We start from the raw sequence: 15220 nt of genomic DNA, 5'->3' as shown, positions 1-15220 counted from the left end.
ATGACCACTAAATTAAGAATACCTTTTCCAAATAACTACCACAGCTAACACCAACATTACATTGCCTCCTCTTTTTAATTCTTTTTGAAGTTTGTTGTTAGCTATTAAATAAAAGATTATGGCTTATTACACATCTTTTTACTAATAAGCAACTTTAATGAGAACAGCAGTAAATTCATTAAAAATTAAAACAGTTATTTGCATGAGAAAAAAATGAGTGATTCTATCGAAGTCTGAAAAGTTTCTCTTTGTTGAAAAAGACAAAGCACCAACTCTTATCATATCAGCCTTAGGAATGTGTGGCATAGTGCTCCGGAAGACAGATAAGTTTAAACGTCCTTGCCAAATTAGTAAGGGCCTTACGTAAGCAGGATGGCATTCAGTCAGAGAATACAAGGTAGTATAGTTAGGGATTTTTCCTTTTTTGTAAACTGGAGACATAGGACAGGGAAGGACACAGTAAGGTTATGCATGAAAGGAAAGCGGAGGGGGGCACTGCTGGCCCAAAGTGACTCAGCAGCCGAAACACAGTAGTCAACTCAGTCTACCCCATATCTAGTCAACATCCAATTATTTGCCAAGCCTTGGGGCAGGGCACTCCAGGGTAAAACAAATGCATACCCACCTTTACCTCAAAGAACTTCCAATCCAGTGTGAAAAAAAGGCATGTACATAGCAAATTCACTTGCAAGGCACAATTTGACATAAGGTAGGATATTTGCCTCTGAGAGACAAGTGACATTTTGACAAAGTTAAATTTTGTTAGATAAGTTAAAATTTGGGCTTGTATTAGATGACAATGGGTGAGATAAACCACATTCCTATTCCCCACTGAGTAGCTATTCCACTCTAAAGGACAAATTCTGAGAAAATGGAGCAAGAGCCAACTTAATTATAGATACAAGTTACTGGAGAAAGCACTGACCTTTCCAGGGCACCTTCCCCAAATTTAATACAGTTGAAAAAAACAAAGTCTTCTTTGAACACTATGTTAAAATTTAAGTTCCCTCCTTGGTTTTCAAAGTTCTACAAAACAAAATTTCGGTTTACCTATCAGTCTCATTTCTTAGAATAAGATGCAACTCTTTTCTCATCTGGAGAATGAGGATATTAACAACACTACCTCCTACACTTGTTCTGAGGATGAAATGTGTTGATATGTCTAGAACACAACTGTACCTGTATTTTTCTCTTCCCTCAGCAGAAGAGTACCCCCTTACCCTCTGTGGATATGAATGTTATTCATCTTCATACCATCCTAAGTACTGACTATTCAGTCAAGTTTTCTCAGACAACATAAGCCACCAAAACCATTTGCTCCAGTGTCCTTTACCTCCTCCCACACGGCATAAAATAATTGAGAATTTATAGTCAAGAAAAGAAAATAATTGTATAATCACTCCCACTGTCCTCTCAACCAATCATACTTCCTTTTTCACTGCTCTACCAGGCAATATCCCCTTTAGAATGGGTATCCTGGATCCAAGGCTTCAAGGGCTCTGGCTCTGGTCTTCCCCCTGGCCATACCCCCTCCCCAAAGGGACAGGTGTCTGCCAGACCAAGAGAGGATGAGTACATTCAGAGCTGCATTTGCCTTCTGGAGCAGCACTACCCAACAGAATTTTCTGCAATGATGAAAATGTTAGTCATCCTCACTATCCAATATGGTAGCCCCTAGCCCTAGGTGGCTATTACACATATAAAATAGGACTAGTGCAGCTGAGGAATTATTTTATTTGAATTGATTTACATTTAAACTTAAACAGCCACATGGAACCAGTGACCACAATATTGGCTACAAGATCTGTTATCAAGACACTGGATTAAAAAAAAAAAAAAAAAAACCACCAATGAATGATCTCCTTGCTGCCAATCCATTACTTACTTGCTTATTTTCATCTTCTTTGACGTTTCATAAGATTCGACATTGAATAATCACTTGCTAAGTATTTTGTTTCTTTTGAGCTCTGCAGCACCATACTTGCCTGGGTTTTTGCCTGTGCACCTGGTAGTCTTCTTTACTGACTCCACGTACTGTGCTCAAGCTTTCAGTACTGAAATTCCTCAGGGTTAGTCCTGCACCCTCTACTCTGTTTACACTCTTTTATGAAATCTCATTTGTCAATATAGTATTCACTATGAAACCTTCATTTCCAAACACAGGTCCCCACAGCCATTAGTGCATTTGAAATCTTCACTTGGCATCTAAATCTAACAAACCCAGAATGACACTCTTAATTTCTCTTCCCAGTAAAAAGTCATCTCCTCTTAGAGTCTTCCTATGTCATTACACTATCAACATCTACTTAGGAGCTCCAGACCAAACAACCATCTCTCTTTTATCAACCCTAAAACCCAATCCATCAGTGACAACTTTTCACTAAACTTCCAGAACCTTCTCTCTAATATCACAAACCTAGTCCAAGTCACCCCCATCTCTAGTCTCAACTCTCAAGAATTCTTCAGACTTGTCTTCCTGCTTCTACACTTTGCTCTCAACACCAGCAGCCCAATGTAGCAGCCGCACTTTAAAATAGGAGGTAATGGAAGTATTAGTGATAGTGGTCATTTAAATCAAGACTTGAAGTAAGAGCCAGAGGAAGAAGTTGTCGGATACCCAGGAAAAGAGATATCCAGGGAGGGGGACAAGCAAGGGACTTTAGAACTATGAATGAAAAATAGCTTTTATTCTAAGAGAAATGGAAAGATGCTGAAAAGTTCTAAGTAAGAAGAAAAACCTGCTACGTAGAGTATGGGTTGGAGGGGTAAACATGGAAGTTACATACCCATGAAGAGACTCTCGGTGCAGTTTGGGTGAGCAAACTGTAGAGGTGGAGAGGAATTCAGAGGTAAGGCATATTGAGAAGTCATGAATTCGATGTGGAAGATGAAGGAGCAAAGGGTATCCAGGATAACTCCTATAGTTTTAGCTTGCGAAATTCAACAACAGTTGGTGCTACCTACACCAAGATGGGGACGACGAGGTAAGGAACCAATCATTCAGACGGGCTGTAGTACTGGAGGTTTTACAGGAGCATCAGCTGAACAGGTTCAGAAAAGGGACAAATGTCACTGGGCACCAACATATGGGAGTGCTACGAAGTTGAAAGTCTTTGAAATTCTAGCTTCTGGCTACCTACAATATGCCCCTGATAGTCTGGATCTGGAGGGCTGACATTCCTGCTAGAGAGTTAAGTAGAGAAGCCAGTTCTATACACAAGCACAGAGCACACAGACTCTATCAGATTCTCTCTAGCTACCTTCCAGGACATCCTTTAATTCTGCATTAAATCGGCGCTTAGTGCTGGAAAATCTGTGCTTAAATTGTAGCCAAATGACAAAATTAACTAGTAGCAACAGGGTACACAGCAAGGGCTCTTCTTGTATAATGGCATTAACCATATCACCAGAGAGAGAAACAACTCTACTGGAACCTTCAAAATGCCAAAATGTTAAAAAAAAAAAAAAAAGAAAAGAAAAGAAAAAGAAAGAAAGAAAGAAAAAAAAGAAAATCAAGGTTTAAATTTTGTTAGTGTCAAGATCAAAATCACTCACTCACTAGCTCTGATCACACACTCACATAATTAATCAGCATCAGAAACACCGAATATCTTCAAAAACAGAATCCAGTGACACGTGGGCCACTGAGGAAGTATGGGCTGCCCAATTTTAATCTAGATGGATAGTCTAAGGCCATCTATCCACACTCTAAATAATGTGAAAAAAACTTAAAGAGAGCAAAGCTAATAAAAAGGTTATCTCATTTTTTTAAAAAGGTTTGTTTTGTTTAAATTGATTTTTAAAATACTACTCCTATCCATCTATTCATCTAATTGACCTTTAAAATCTTTGTAAACAAATAAACATTTATCTAAAGTTGGGCAAATTTTATTTCCATGAATTAAAAAAAAATGAATCCTGAAACAGTTTTCTCAGGCAAACCAAAATAAAGGACTGTTTGACAAGTGACTGAATGCATAATAATATGATGGTTTTTTGTAAATTTGTTTAATTTGTAATAAAACAAACACTGATATTGATCATTAAATTTAAATATCTGATGAAAAACTTTATAATTTTTAGATAAAAAGAATTTAGACATTAGAAATGATGTTAAGTTATCTCTTTTAATATTTTTATTATAATAGTTTTGTTAAATCATTAAGGCTGCCTTGAATTACGAAGGCTTTTGGTGGGGAAATTAGATCTTGCTGCTATTCAAAGCACTGAAGACAACTTTCAGCATGCATAATTCTATCATTTATTGTTTCATGAAAACTTTATCAGGAGAAGAATAGATTTTCTTTGTCTTTCATCTGCATTAGTTAAAAAGGTTATTGTGCTTCTGTTTCTTAAAAATAATATGGTAAGTAATATCCAAAAGAAGAAAAATGGAAAAAAGAGATACACAAAACTTACTGGACTTGTCAAAAAAGAAACAACCAATCAACAAAAAATAAATGTTTTTATGCTTTATGAATCTTTCTTACAAGAATTAAATACCTTTTGAAAAGTAAGAACTCTCCTAAGACTTTAGGGGACTTGAGAGGACTCAACACTTGATTCTTTGCTGCTGTCATGCTTTGTACTCTTCCTTTATTTTCGAAAAGCTTAACTATGAAGGCTCCACTGTACTTGGAAAAGTCATTTAGAAAATATGGTCAACAAGTGAAAAACCACTGAACACTAAAAATTTTAGTATCATGTTTCTGTAAATCTGAGCATAGGAACCACACTAGTCACGTAAGCTAATGGACCTTCACAGATTATTTTAGTTCCAGACTGATTTATTTAGACTTGTCAGAATCTTTTCATATCACAAGTCCTTCTTCCTAGTTTCTAATGGAATCCAAATCAAAGTATGCACCTGTGCCCTACTTTTAAAAGGGAGTCGGAAGATTGGGGAGAGGCACAGAATGCCACTAGGTGGGCAGAAGCTACATTTATAGATAAGTATGCATATCAATGTACAGATCTATGTATGTAAGTGTGTATGTGTGTATATATGTATCTGTATATGTATGTGTGCACATACATCTATAAAGGCAAATTTCCATTTTATCTATATAGTTCCTTTATAACAACTTATGACATTAGGAGTCCAAAGTTCAAATTACTCTAACCATCAGTGATAGCGATGTCCTTGAACACCTGGGTACACAGGCAGGACAATACTGCTTAACACCTACAATGAGGGAACTATGTTTATTATATACATCAAGAAACTAGAGATCTGAGAAGTTAACCTTTTAATTTTCCAACATACAAATTTAGAATCTAAGCAATTATTCTTCTTCTCAATGACCAGGTGCTAAGATTTTAATGCCTGATTGCTAAGACACCTATAGAAAACCCAAAGACAAATATGTGGGTTAAATTTGAAAATCAAGGAGTTAACCCATTGTTTCTATATATCTCCCACATATACAAAAGGTACACATGTTAGTGAACTTGTTTTCACTTGTTTAAAAAAAAGTCAGCATATACACACATTTAAAAATCAAGTTTTGAAAGATTATCTTTCATCCAAAAGACCCAATAGTATAATTAAGTTTCTGAGATGTTTTATATTTAAAAAATATCAGCAAGGATAATGTAAAATAAAGGGTTAATACAATTTAAAAAATTAGTAAAGTTGGGTCAACAACAAAATAATTTTAAAAATATTTATACAAAATGTCACTGTGCTACTCTTTTTAGAAAATTGAAAGAAAAAAGGAACTAAATATAATCACATCTTTTCAAAATGTTGGTTGTGAGGGAAGTTTTCTAATGTGAAATAGGTTTTCCATTTTTCCAAATATAAAAAGCAAAGAATTAACTAAAACAGTGAATATATAGGCCTACTTTTTACAAGATTTCCTCTAAGTAATGGTTTACGGAATTCAATTGAGAGTAACACTAAAATATGATCATTGACTTATCAAATATTGACCATGAATATATCTGAGGCAGAGAACACAGTGTCTTTCAACGTGCCATAGAAGGACAGTATCTAGTCTTGTTTGTAGTTTATTATCAGATAAATAACAATAATTTTCCTTTGACTCATCCCTACTCACTAAACTGGAATCTTTATCTTCTGCCTCATATAAGTGTTAAGAATCAATGATGTTAGCATCACTTTGGGCCATAATTCAAGAAATTATTACCAAAAATGTCTTACCTAGTAAGCACTAAGTAGTTAACCTTATAAAATTTCTATGTGTTTGCTTAAACTTTCTGATACTAACCGGAAGTACTCTTTCCATTAAAAGAGCAAAAAAAATTCATTCGGTAATGGGATTTTCTCATGAAGGAAAATAATCCATTTAATCCCATTAAGTTTTATTTTTAAAAGATCACATCACATAATTTTAAGTGGAGTTGTTATTATATAATTGTAAGCAATGATGACTGAAGGGAGACAGAGTTAAATTGTTTAATGGAAGTTTTAAAAAATTAACAGACACTTACTTCAATAGACTTTAACTATGTGCAATCCAATGGACTGTCCTAAAAGAATTAAGAAGAAACTAGTAATTTTACACTTTCAAAGATAAAGTAAATGTTGAAAACGGAAACAATACATATTTTTTTGAAAAAGCTCAAAACCCTTGTAAACATGTCAAAGAATCTGAATTCTAACTTTTTAGCTGAAAACTCAAAATATGGAATGTATTTTCCTAGACTATTCTAACATTTCTTTTCACATGAATGAAAACTAAAAATGAAAGGACAAAACCAGAAATACTTCCAATAGAAAGCTAAAAGCTTGTTTAGGAAACACGCACATACATATAAATATATTTTCATGAGTAGGGGTAAGTTAGGGAAGATTACAAGAATAAACTTTGGTCCAAAGATTTACATTTTTATATTAAAAATCAAATGTTCTTTTAAAATAAATTTTCACATATTTCAGAAAATGCAGACTGCCTCCCACATTGCTGCTACATAAGGATAAAAATCCTACTTGCCTAGAATGACCTAGAGTAAGAACCATCTCCTGTCCTCTAACAGCTGAATACATTACAGATGGGACAAATAAAGGTCACTTCTTCAATAATTTCTTATATTAATACATGCAGTAACTGAATTACTTCTGCCTTAAAAAAATGAAATTTAAAAATGAAGGCCCAGAAATACAGATTTCAAGAACCATAGGGGATGATGGGTTTTGGACAAGTACATGTTCCAAATAATCATGCTCAAAGTTGGCTTTAGAAGGAAACATTTCTAAGGTAATTATGCATTTTCTTGCCTTCTTAACCAAAATGCGGATATTACCATCTTTTCTTGGGGAGGACCCATTTATATACATCAACTTTTATGTTCTTCTGAACGTGTAGCTGCTGTTTCATGTGTAGATGACAAGAAAGGCAAAAATTTGTAAACTACAGTTTTCCTGTAAGTTTCATTTCTCATGAAGTTTCTGTTGATAGCTTGTATTTCTGGATCATTTCTTTCTTTCTTATTAGTTAGGCAGAGTAATCATGACAAACTCCTGAGCAACGTAACATAATAACATAATTATCTTCCAACAAAAAAGTTAAAATATTCAATTACAGGTTTGAAATGTTGAATTCAAAAGCCCAAGTAGTCACTAACCTTCTAGAATACAGCTTCCTAGTATTGTCAGGTGTGGTTGATTTGTCAATAGCATTCATTCACAGTTTCTTGTTTCTGTGTTAGTACAAGAAGCAACTCGGTGGCAAGAATTTACCTTACGGCCCAGTTTGTTGTTTTAATGGTATTAAGTTAAGAATTCAAAGACTCTGGGGCACCTGGGTGGCTCAGTGGGTTAAGCCTCTGCCTTCGGCTCAGGTCATGATCTCAGGGTCCTGGGATCCAGCCCCACATAGGGCTCTCTACTCAGCGGGGAGCCTGCTTCCTCCTCTCTCTCTCTGCTCACTTGTGATCTATCTCTCTGTCAAATAAATAAATAAAATCTTAGAAAAAAAAAAGAATTCAAAGACTCTGGATTGGATATCTTACTAAGGCTTTGTTTTAAAATCTACAAAGTCTTCTCTATCAGAAGTCTCTTCTGAACTGTTTCATAACCTAAACATTATTCTGGAATAACCCAAGAAAATAATGGGGCAACGATGGAAGGCAAAGAGAGTACAATTATTTAAAAAAAAAAACACAAAAACCTAGTGATCTCACTTCTTCAGGATCAACTCTTAACTCTTTACAGCAACAGAACAGTATTACTGTTCTCAAGTAATAAAACTAATTTTGGTTAAGAACTTTGAGTGAACATTTTTTAAAATGTCACAATCAAATGACTACACATATATTTAGTTGTATTTGAACACTCTAAGATCATAGCCACTAAGGTTTTTATTCACTTTGGCAGATAAAATGTTTATATGAAATAGGAATATTAGGAACTATGGTGGTTCACACACACACACACACACACACACACACACACACAAAACAATCAAACTCCTATTTTGTCTAAATTGCTATCTGCTAGGGCAGAAGCCATCCACAAAAATCCAATGCCCATCAGTTAGGAGTCTGACAAATAAACTAAGCTATATCCATACAATAGGGTACTACACAGCTATTGAAATAAATGGCTTAGAGCTACAAATCACTAGAGAGAGATGTCTCAGTTATCTTCTACAGTTAAGAAAAAAAAAAGTTACAAATGAGTATGTTCTGCAAGATGCAATTTGCATATTCTTAATATATGCACAGACCATCCTGCTGTTACAATGCACCACCTACCTTGGTTACTTCTGTGGGGATGGAGATAAGTGTGGTGAAGCTACTATTTTTTAGCCACAACCATCTTTGAGTGTTTCTTATATCAAGAACATATTGCTTTTGTTAAAATAAAAAAATAGACAGATGATTGAAATCAACCACTTTTGCTGCCAATGTAAATGTGTTCAGATAATATAGTGATCAAGAGAGAGAACTTCAAAAATAAAAAACAAAAGACACACACACACACACACACACACACACACAAAACCCTCTAGTTGTTTCCTATTTTGCTGACTGCTTTTCAGCCCCAAAGCCAACTTCCTAACATCTAATTATAAAAAGGCATGCTTCAAAAAATCCATGACCCACACCTCTGCATTACTCTTCCAATTAGCACTGGGTCAGAAAGAGGGGCACCTTCCAATCTCTTTTCTAATGACTAAATAAACACAATCCATGTGATCTAATTTAATTATGTGTGTGGTGCAGATCTTTTCATTAGCTGAATATCTGAAAATAATTTGATCAGCTCATTTTTCCTCAGCCTCATTGTTTTAGAATGCATTCAATCAACAATATTGAGTGTTTACTATATGCCAGATACTGATCTATATAGATTTAAAAAAAGAAAAAAGAAAGAAAGAAACACAATAGTGGGTTTCTCTAAATCATGTCCAGTAAAGAGACAGGTGCCACACTGGGTATTTTAAAAAGAGGAGATTTAATACAGGTGACAACAGAGCTCCGAGAATAGTGAAGTAACCCAGATTAGCAACACAAGAAACCCCCAGAGCCACTCTCATCCCAGGAACTGGAAAGACAAAGGAGGAAAGGATGTTGAAAGTGTCCAGGGCTGGCTTCATTTGAATGGAATTGGAACAACAGTAGGGACTGCCCCAGGAGCTGGGAGACAGAGACAGCCACTGCTAGAAAATGCTGCACAAGTAAAAGAGAGAGAACCCTACTTTTCCTTTCGTTTAGCTTTCCTACTTGCCTGCCAATGTCTCCCACTGGTCAACCTTCTTGAAAAGCCAAGGGGCAAGAGAACTTGGAAAACATAATTTGCAACAGAATGGATAATGCTAAGAGACATTCAGTCTTCAGTAATGACTAATTAGCAATTTGAGTCTCAAAATCTGTAAAACTGCCCTCACTTTCCAGATGTCTATAAACCACAGACGTGAGCACACATGCAGGCACACAGAGCACATGTGTATATATGTGCCCAGCCAGACCAGCAATGAAATAATGCCCTATAAGGAGGTTACGGAGTACAGGCTTTAGAGCTTATGGGGATCTAAGAGACTCTCTGGATCCCCTAATCTCATCGCCTTTTTTATTCTTTAAAAATTTATGTCTAGGTAGTTTGTAATAGGTTGCCACCATGAACGCCATTATATTTTTGATTTAGCTATTAATGGAGCATAGATATGCTATTTACTTTACAAGCACCCTTACTTTACTGAATTCAAGTCATTTAACTCTAACCGCTCTTTTCTTTAATTTGAGGTACTCAATCACATTCTCTTGAATTAATGAAATATTTATCTAAAATTATCCACTGCTTACTCTTTTTGTGTTCCATGTAGACACTGAGTAGGTATTCTAAAACAAAATATAATAATAGTAATAATAATGATGATTGTGCTAATAGGCTGTTTATTTTCTGATTTTGATGGAAACTCTTGTTATTTTTTTCCGTTAAATATCATGCTATTAGTTAGAAGAAACTTCTATTCCAATATTATATAAGTTCCATTTTTTAGTATTTTTATAAGGAATGGCTGTTGAATTCTATCAAATGTCAGGATTTACTGAGAGGATTATAGAGTAATAGTTCTTCTTTAACAATGGATTTCCTTTTTATTCATTCTTCTGTCTCCTTTTCCTCTTAATCCTCCCATATTTCTTGGCTTATATCCAAGATGCCTTGGCATTATAAGAAAGCCAACCAGCGAAAGTCTTTCTTTGTGGTTATCCCCCTGTTCATGAGCCATGCAGCCCCAGTCTGAGTTGGATCTGTGGTTCTTCACCATTTCCTCACTAGTTCCACCCCTGCTGGATAATGAATGAGAAGCTGCTTCTTCACTGCCAGATCCTTGCTTTTATTCAGTTTCCAGATTCAGAGCTATCCTAAATGGCTGAGGTTACTTAAAGTTTAACTTCGGATCATAAAGGAATTTATTTTTATATATCCTAGAACTGCTAAAGAACTTAGAACTCTTTTGCCCTCATTCTACAGTGAGAAACAAAACAAAACAAAAACAAATCACCCAAAACCCAGAAAGTTAAGTAATTTTTTCCAATGGTATGCAGAAATGCCTAGTAGACTTTAGCCAACATCTCCGCCTGCCAACCAGGTAGGAGTTTTCACACACCATAATTATTCCCTTGTCTGTTTGGTTTGGGCAATGGAACTTTTCCCATATGAAAGTATATTCAAGACCTGAGACATGAGAAAAGGAAATCACGTGCCTTAATCCATAGCAGCCAACCTACTGTCTTCACGGTGGGCAGTGAGTAATGCTGACACTGAACAGAAAGGTCACTGAGTGAATGAAGAGCCATGTGTCGAATGAACAGCCATGTACAGCCATGGCTGGCAGTACCCGGGCATGGGAGGAGAGTCAGGGATACCCCAGAGAAGAATGAATGACAGGACACAGCAAAGGACTGACCTGACCAGAATGGAAAATAAGGTAGTACTGATGTTAGGTTAGCAAGTTTTGCAGCCCTAGATCTGAAGTTTGTTCATTAAGAAATAGGTCAGTGAGAAATTACCACAGGATGCTGGAAAAGGGAAACATACCAAGAGGCTACAATCAAAGATGGGTTTTTGAGGAATCATGCTCCAAGCATACTTCACATTCAAAAGAAGTAATATCAAAATTATCTGCTGTAAGACAAGACATGCTGCCTCTGATGAGTTCCTTAGAACTCAGATAATAGATTATATTGAACAAATAGTCCCCAATTAACTGATTTTATATCTTTGGATGAGAAACAATTTCTGATGAAATCAAAGTATCACACTGAGAGCAAAAGTAAAGGAACTGTGACAGAAGGGAAGACTTCCTGAATGTCCAGTCTGTGCCAAGCCATATGCTGAGGACGACTGTGGAACCCCGCCACAGAACCAGCGAGCTTCCAAGGCTGTAAGACATTATAAAAAGCTGATAGCAAAAGTGTGGCATTTTCAGCTTAATCTACAAAATATATATAAATATATACATATATATATGTATATATATAGTTAATATAAAAATCATTAGAACATAATCTAGATCTGATTCTCAGTTTTCACCTCCATCTAATTCACTTCTTTTTTGAAGCATTTCAAGATCTAATAAGAATTTCTCTAAATCTAGGCTCTCTTCTTTAGAAACAGCAATTCTTGTCACATTTTGTTCTTTACCCTAGAACCTAAAAACTCTTTTTGTTTTTGGAGATTCATTAAGTCCATAAACATGGCCCCTGAACGATGGACTCAAGTTTTTTCCTGCTGTAATACAAAGACTAATGATTAGTTCCCCACGAAGAGAATGACAGATTGGATTGTTTGTGAAAGTGAAGCCTTCCACTTTATTCTATGTTTTATCAGGTTAAAAATTCTAAACTGATAATACAAAAAAAAAAAAAAAAAAAAAAATTCCTCTCTTGAGCAAAGGCTTGTGTCATATTCCACATCTAATCTCAAAATGCACCAGACCTGAGAAACCAATAGTTACTTTTAGATCTGGCATGTCTATCTTTGACATGATAGTAAAGTTCATGTACACTCACACTTGTGTTCTCAATCTGCTTCCCATGGCAAAATCACCTTAAAATTTCTAAGTCATGGTGAAAGGAGAGAATATCACATTTGCAACATACTGAAATCATTTAATAAAGCTTTTTTATGGGGGGGGTGGGGAGAGACTGCCTCAAATGAAAGTTGACTTTGTTAACTCAAACACATGTAGCGAGGGCAGTGTCCTGCTGTCCTCTTGTCCTCTTCAGTCTCGTATCTCCCAATGTAGCAGCAATCATTCTATAATACACGTCTCACGACATCAGGCCCCTACTTCAAGTGTTTCATCTGTTCTCCAATTTTCTTAGGATAATTTTCAAACCCTTTTCATGATACGGTTTCTGTTTATTTCTTTACAATCACATTAGTCCACTTCTATCAGCCCCTACTTGCCCTATAAATGGAATATTCTGGACCTTCAAGGTTCCATGTTCCCTCTTCATTCTGGGCCCTTGGGAAGATAGTGATCCCTGCCGGTGAAGTCTTCTCCCTTGTTCCCGCCACCTGCCTAACTCCTATTTCTCCTCTAGTCATGAATTTAAATTTCACTTCCTCTAAGATAGAGAACTTGACCTCTAAAATTTGGGTTAAACAGCCCTCCCTAATGTATATTTCCTATTAAAGTGCTTTTCTTATTCTTACTAAAAATTTTATTCCCCTTTTGTATCATCTGTGCCAAAAAGACATTGCAAAACGTTCAAAGGGCAAATTAACCTATGTTAAAAAGTGATCATCAGGTTAATAATTTTCAGATACAAATGGCAGCAATGCATATTTTTTTCTCCCCCCTCGTCTTTTTTAATCTTTATTATTTTTTCAAAGACTCTATTTATTTGTTTGACAGAGAGAGATCACAAGTAGGCAGAGAGACAGGCAGAGAGAGAGGGTGGGGAAAGCAGGCTCCCCACTGAACAGGGAGCCCAATGTGGGGCTCAATCCCAAGACCCTGGGATCATGATCTGAGCCGAAGGCAGAGGCTTTAACCCACTGAGCCACCCAGGCACCTCTTCTTTTTTAAAGAAAGCCTTATTATAGGACATTTGTAGGATGTTTTCTATTGTACTCGATTTGTCCACTAACCCAAAGCTGAAGACAGAAAGATAAGCCACTTCCTATTTAAACAGAATCATAAATCTCTGCCGCCAGACAACTCCCTCGGGGCTTTTTAAAATGTGGCTGAAAAAACTCTGCTACTCATAACCATAATCTGAGTCTGGCCCACTTCTTAAGTTCTTAAGAGAAAAGTTAGGAGAAAAAGGACAGAATCAGAGAGTCAACTGTCCTCTACCTAGGCTATCAGGGCAGGGAAAGGAGGATTAATTTAACCAAAGGTAAATGGGATGGACAACAACAAAATCTACCATAAATATGACAATACTTTCAAGAAGGGGAAATTTGATATCTCAAGACTTGGCTGAACATATATTTAGGTGATACACTTATTGATTACCCTTCTACCTACCCAAAAACGGGGTAAAAGAAATTAGAGACCAATAGGTAATGAAGGGTGGTGGAATGAGCACATAGCCCACACTCCCACTTCTTGGCTTTACATTATGTGAGGGTCCTATGAATTAAGGGACACTGTAAAAGGAAGCTAGGCTGGCACCTCAGAATAGTTATCCAGCCACACAAGGCAACAGCAGTGGGAAGAAGCCATGAAGTATGGCTTCTTCTAATGGCAGCTGTTGAAGGAGGTGGGGCGAAAAGGTTATGTCAGCACCAGATGTCCTACCCTCCAAAGCTGCTCAGGAGGCCAACCACCAGAGGCATTCTGCCCAGAGAGGGTGCTGGAGGGATGGACCAATGAATGGCAGGCTGAAAGGAAACATGGCTGCCCGGCTTTGGAAGGTTCTCTGAGAAAGGGCAATAAAAGTGATCATCATCCATGTGGAAAACTCTGCATCAGTGAGGCCATCGGCAGTTAAGGAGACCAAGCCAGATCAAACTGTGGAGTCTATCTCATTACTGCCCCTCTCCCCTCCTACCCCCTATTCCCACCTATTAAAAGAAGGAAATGAAAGTTGACCCAGAGACCAACACCACCTCCTTCTCCTTCTCTGAGATATATGCCAAGGTGAGAAATAAGAAGGAAGTAAAAACACAGAATTCACTTTCCTCTTCCAAGCCATCTGTAAAAGAAAAGAGCTTAAAGTTGGGTATGAGGTTGCAGCATGAAACTGAAATGACTAAAATTCACTAAGAAGTTACAGAAAACCTTCAAAATGAAATGTCAATTAAGGGATAGGAATGCGAGCCCGGGGGGCCTCAGGAAAAATATAAAGTAATTCCACGTTAATACTTGACCAAATTCAGATTGTTCAATAAACTGATTAGAGATCTGTCATCATAAGGGGTTTGACATACACATGAAAGTACACTACCCAAGGGAGGAAATGACTTGCTAGATCTCTACATATTAAAGACAAAATTTATTTAAGCTATTCCTTAATACTCAATAGCCGAATCCTTCTGTTCCTAACCACCTCTCTTTCCAATAAGTTTTATTAATTGCTAGTCACATAGCAAAACAGGTGTCTCCAAAATGTAAGAACACATCCTAACCCCTTTAATACATGTTTTTCAATATATTACATTTTACAATAATTTTCAACTTCAGTGAAATTCATTCAGGGTTCTATGCCTTAATGAGATGATTACATGGTACGCAAATAAAGTCTTCTGCAGCTCTGTTATTACTCCTGAAAAAAATCTCACAAAATACAT

At 36.4% G+C, this 15220-nt stretch overlaps 1 protein-coding gene across 3 annotated transcripts in view; it reads right to left on the bottom strand.

The window, feature by feature from the left end:
* Positions 1-15220, bottom strand: part of KLF12 (Kruppel like factor 12) — a 422424-nt gene that overhangs the window by 168083 nt on the left and 239121 nt on the right. Inside the window, exon 4 of one of the 3 annotated variants that reach the window (XM_032864256.1) lies at positions 6457-6495. The exons of the other annotated variants lie outside the window; for them this stretch is intronic. The gene's annotated coding sequence lies outside the window, so the exon portion shown is untranslated. The remainder of the gene's footprint in view (positions 1-6456; positions 6496-15220) is intronic. 3 annotated transcript variants of the gene reach the window in all.

The sequence above is a fragment of the Lontra canadensis genome, unplaced genomic scaffold (genome assembly GCF_010015895.1).
Source record: "Lontra canadensis isolate GAN:19392208 unplaced genomic scaffold, GSC_riverotter_1.0 scaffold26, whole genome shotgun sequence".
Classification (NCBI taxonomy): domain Eukaryota; kingdom Metazoa; phylum Chordata; class Mammalia; order Carnivora; family Mustelidae; genus Lontra; species Lontra canadensis.
The sequence above is the reverse complement of the archived record's forward strand: the minus strand, read 5'-3'. Positions and strand labels throughout refer to the sequence as shown.